The sequence below is a fragment of the Piliocolobus tephrosceles genome, chromosome 8 (genome assembly GCF_002776525.5).
Source record: "Piliocolobus tephrosceles isolate RC106 chromosome 8, ASM277652v3, whole genome shotgun sequence".
Lineage (NCBI taxonomy): Eukaryota > Metazoa > Chordata > Mammalia > Primates > Cercopithecidae > Piliocolobus > Piliocolobus tephrosceles.
Genome location: NC_045441.1, coordinates 57,933,875 through 57,939,791, shown reverse-complemented (window position 1 = coordinate 57,939,791; position 5,917 = coordinate 57,933,875).

Sequence of the window (5,917 nt, the reverse complement as noted above, 5' to 3'; positions counted from 1 at the left end):
CAGATTAATAGCCTAGTGTTGGCAGTATATGTGTACCTGCAGAGGAAATCTTCATCCCTCTTTTTCCTTGCCTATGAGATCTGAGCAAGTGGAATTTCAAGGCTGAAGTAAGATAATGAGAAGACGCAGAGAGATTATAAAAGATGCAGAGTGGGAGAATGGAAAGAGCCTTGAACCAGAAGTCAGGCTTGAGCTGAAAGCTGAAAGCTCACATAGCTCTTGTAAGATGTGTGTTCTCAGTTTTCTTATCTGTAAAATGAAGGGATTGGACTCTGATCTGAAAGTAAAATGTTCTGTTCATTGAGCATAGGGGGTTTGTTCAAAGTTGTAACCCGGTTGTTACCCAGTGTGCAAAGGAGGCCTGGTTATTCTTCGTTTCCTCCTGAGATCCTCACTTGCTCTGGTCCCTGAGATTCTCTCCTCCTCACTCTGTTACTCTGCATCTCCTGCATCATAGCTAAATATCTATTATAGATATCCCAAATGTGACTAGAAATGTCTGTGAGGTCTGAAAACTAGATATGTCAAAGATGTGAAAGGTTGGCAGGAAGGTGATGAGTTTGTAGTAGTGGAGAATAAAACCCTGAGATTTCAGAGCATGAAAGAGCTCTGGAAGGAGAAATGACAAAGTTTTAAAAGCAAAAATAGCTTGGATGAGCCCTTTCCTGAAGTATGTACCATGAAGCCCTAACACTGTAAGCCCTTTCCATGGGGTTCGGTGGGTGCAGAGGTTATGGTCAAATAAGTTTGGGAAATAGTGCAAAGTGTGCCTCCTTCTTGGAGTACCCCAAAGCTTATTAAAGGCACTGAGAACTTCTGTAGCAAGAATCCTGTTTAATGGTTGAACTCCCATGTTTCTTCCTCAAAATTTTAGCCATGACAACTTTTAAAATAACATCTATTATCATTATCTTGTTGCAATTACAATGAATACCCTTTGAGAAACACAGTATATCATGCTGGGAGCAGAAACTCAGGAAATAAAAAGGAGGGAAACATGATTCCTATCTTCTTCATCTCCTACGTCCTGGGCAATATGACTCTTGCCCTAGAGTCCAAAATTAGACTGCTCTTCTCTGTCACCCTGATGAACATTCTAGCAGAAAATGTTCTATAGAACATTCTGACAGAGCAGACTGGCAAATGTTAGGTGTTCCAAAAATGTATGTTGAGTGAATTAATGATTGAATGAAACAAAAGTCACCGTGAAGCACTTAGCACAATAACTGAAGCAGAGCAAAGTAGCAACAAATGCTGTTACTACTACTCACCCGGTTCTTTGGTGTAGGGGAAACACAAAAGCTCAAACTTTGTTATTGGTCCTGTTCCAAATGACTTAAATATTTAGATAAGCTCTGTCCTCAGGTAATATATATTTTCTGAAAGAGAACCAAATACTTATGCCATAATAAAATGACCTTTACACAGAGAAGCCTTAAATGGAATTGTATCAGAATCGTAGACAAAAATGTTGTCTGCTTACAGTCATAAACAATGCATCTTGTGTTTCTATGAAAAAGAAATGGACTGGGTAAATATATATGTATATTCCAGTTCTGTGATGTTAGGAGGAGTACCTAGTACGTTATTTGAGCACTTTTTTTTTCTTTTTAATATCCTTACCATAGTTGCAGCTATTTACAGTGACAATATAATAACATAAAGGAATTGGATTAACTTATTTACTCCTACCTAGATTTATAAAACAGAATAGAGGCTCTAACAAGCTGGCAATATTTAAGATTATGTGGATCAACTGACATAAAATGAATTTATCTTGTGTAAGAATTTCAAGTGTTTCCTAATTTAGTAATATTCTGAAGTATGTTTCTCACTGACAACTACTAACTAATTACAGTGAGTCTTTGAAAAGACAATTGTTTTTCCTGCCCACAGTATATCAAGAAAACATTAAGAATAGGGCTGTGCTTTTATTGAGCACTTTCTGTGATGTAAAGCACAGAAACAGATTTGTATTTAAGTGTGTATTATCTCATTAATGAAAGATACAGTTGCCAGCTATTTGGATGAAAAAAAGCTGGCATTAAGTTAAAATACTTCTTATTTTCAAATACACATTTTCATTTTATTGTCTTAGGAATTTTCCTGACTTTAGGTAGTTAAGTGTGGCCAAAATAACAGAAGTTCTGATTTGATCTAGCTTAAACTAGGACATTTGCACAACCTCTCATACCAGAAGGTACAGAGGAAGATCAAGCCTCCGGGTTAGCTGATTCACTGGCTCAATAATGTCATCAAACGCTTGGGCTCTATCCATCTCTCTGCTCTTCCATCTACAGTGCTGGCTTTTTACAGAAGCTAGTTCTCTCCTCATGGTGATAAGATGGCCAATTGCAAGGACTGGAGCAACATTGTTCAGTATTCATCTACAACAGGAGAGAGGAAATCCTCCCACCAAGGAACACGAATCTTTGCCTTTAGTCTGATTGGGCCAACTTACTACATGTGCCTGTCCCTAGAACAGGGAACTGCCACTGATGGTCCTAAACCTGTGATTCTCAAAACACCATCCTCAGAGCAGCAGTTTAAACTGCTGGGAACCTGGAGACCTGATAGAAATGAACATCTATGGAATCAGAAAAGCTGAGGGTGGGGTCCAGCAATCTGAGTTTTAACAAGTCCTCCTTATATTGTATAGTCTGAGGACTACTGTTTTAGACTAAACAGAATTTACTTCTAGAGATGGAGAAGGAGCGGATACCTGGAGAAAACTGAGGTTCTGTTAGAAAGGAAGAAGAGGAAATTATGTTTATTGAGTTCATAACAGTGTTCACATCCTGGATTTTTCAAGAATAGTATTGGTTTCAAATATTATGTTTCATGTGGTTTGCAAAACACGGCCATTAAGTTGACTATCTCGACTGGGCACGGTGGCTCACGCCTGTAATTCCAATACTTTGGGAGGCCGAGGCAGGCAGATCATCTGAGGTCAGGAGTTCGAGACCAGCCTGATCAACATGGAGAAACCCCGTGTCTACTAAAAATACAAAATTAGCTGGGCGTGGTGTCTTATGCCTGTAATCCCAGCTACTCAGGAAGGCTGAGGCAGGAGGCAGGAGAATCGCTTGAACCCAGGAGGCGGAGGTTGCTGTGAGCCGAGATTGCGTCACTGCACTCCAGCCTGGGCAACAAGAGCAAAACTCGGTCTCAAAAAAAAAAAAAAAAGAAAGAAAGAAAGAAAAAAGATGACTTCTCAAAAACTCTTGAAATCCTCTTGTGAAGCACATGTCTTAGAAAGGTAACGAGAATATGCCAGGACACAAAAGAGCTGAATTCCAATTCTAGTTATGTCAGTGGTTCATCCTGTGTCTTTGAGAAATTCACTTAGACTCTCTGGACCTCAGTTTTTATTTCTTAAGAGTGTTGGAACAGTGTTTAAATTTCTAAAAATGAAAACAATTATAGCCAGCATTTATCATGCACTTACTATGTGCCATGCTCTGCCGAAGATTTTTTTTTCTCGTCTTCTTTGTGATGGTATCTGCCAAAGATTTTATTTATCACTCTGTCATTTAATACTTAGAATAGTTCCTGTGAAGGATATAACTTGCCGAAACTCAGTGGACTGCTAAGTGAAGAATCTGGGATTCAGGTCTGTCTGTCCCTCAAGTCCATTTACTTAGTCACTACACTATACTGCAGCCCTCTCCCCAACCCCCATCAAACTCTGATTCTGTCATTCATTTGTTTTCACGTGGTTTAGTTCATTATACCTTTTAGAAAAAAAGCAGTTTGGTGAAATTAAAGAATGTGAACTTTGAATTCAGGCTATAATTTGAATCTTGGCATCACTATTCCTCTGACCTTTGACTCTGGGTAAGTTAGCTTCTCTGAAACTTTAATTTGTAATCCATAGAATAACTTTTTTTACCTGGCATTAAAGGAGGATTAAAGGAGCTAATACATATAAAAATAACTTACATCGTGTGTGGACCACAATAGGTATTCAATAAATGTTCATTTCTTCCCCTGCCTATTGCCCTGTGGAAAATGTTATTTGATGCACAAGAGGGAAGTATTTTGGAACATTTATTTATTTCTCAAAATAAATACTTGCATTTATAAATGACTTTGTTAAGTACCACTAGGAATGGAAAAATTCTGCCTGAATCTTCTTGGCTAAAGCTTTTCTAGACCTAAGAATACAGACAGATGACCTTGTCCAGGACAAGAACACTCTAGTACCTTCCATCAGCCTCCCCATAGCCACTCTCTCCCAACCATCATTTCTTAGAGACTTTTTCAAATGGGACACACATGGTCCACATTTGAATCTGGAACACCATTTTCAAATTTCAGAAGTGCCCATCTTAACCTGTGTTACTCTCAAAATGAAACTATCTGTATGGGGTAAGGAGTCTGCTCTTCACTTTCACAGACCATGCTCCCGTGATGGAGGGGTACCAGCACCTACAGACAGAGTTTCAGGAAAGCTATTTGGTCCATAACAAAAAAGGCATGGTTCCCAAGGAAAGAATGCTCCATTCAAAGCAGTTGCATCAAGGAGGAAAGAATTTTGCCCTATGAACTCAGAAGGGTGTGTGTTCTAAATATTATATGTTTCACATCCATGAGTTTTGATGGACTTTTTAGGACAATTTATTTTATGGTTCTATCATCATACCATTTCTAATGCTGAAAAGCAGGAAAATTAGGAAACATCCATTTCAAATGCTTGAAAAGTAAGAAGTTCCAGCCGGGTGTGGTGGCTCACGCCTGTAATCTTAGGACTTTGGGAGGCTGAGGCCGGAGGATCACAAAGTCAGGAGTTCGATACCAGCCTGGCCAACGTGGTGAAACTCCATCTCTACTAAAAATACAAAAAAAAAATTAGCCGGGCATGGCGGTGGGTGCCTTTAATCCCAGCTACTTGGGAGGCAGAGACAGGAGAGTTGCTCGAACCTGGGAGATAGAGGTTGCAGAGACTACGCCATTGCACTCCAACCTGGGCAACAGAGTGAGACTCCATCTCAAAAAAAAAAAAAAGAAAAGATAAGTAAGAAGCTCCTATTTTTTTATTTTAATGTTATAAAATTACTCTTATATTTATATTACTCATATCTTATATATAATATAAAAAATACATAGCTTTTATTTTTTCTTTGAGATGGAGTCTTGCTCTTGTCGCTCAGGCTGGAGTGCAGTGGCATGATCTTAGCTCACTGCAACCTCCATATCCTGGGTTCAAGTGATTCTCCTGCCTCAGCCTCCTGAGTAGCTGCGATTACAGGCACCTACCACCAAACCTGGCTAATTTTTGTACTTTTAGTAGAGACAGGGTTTCGCCATGTTGGCCAGGCTGGTCTTGAACTCCCGACCTCAGGTGATCCACCCACTTCGGCCTCCCAAAGTGCTGGGATTACAGGCATGAGCCACTGCTCCCGGCCCTAATATACATTTTAATATTATAGTTGGTTGTGGGCTATTAAATTTTGTCATCTTGAAGAATAACAGACACTTTGGATTACATTTACAATAAGTGGTTTCTGAAGTTATTTAATGCTTATTCATTCTTGCAGCATCATTCAAGCAGAGTGGACATTTATGGCCTTGTGTTTTCCAATACCACAACCAATACCCTCTTATAGTCACATTTTGGAGCAAGTACTTAACATCAGATAATTTACCCGAAGGATAACCCTTTAAAATGTTCTTTATTATAGAGCCAGTAATAGATCATGAAGATGAAACAAAGAACAAAGGTGACTAAGATGGCGCACTTCCGGGTTCTTCATCACCAACTTCCCCGTGCCCGGGAAAGGCACAGGTCAACTGCGCAGGCGCAGCATGACGTCCGACCGAGGAAACCGAAACCTACCTGGCCACGCCCACTGCACGGCCCTCGACCCGCCCGCATCCCGCCTACTGCCCTCCCACTCCCAGGCCCAAGACACAA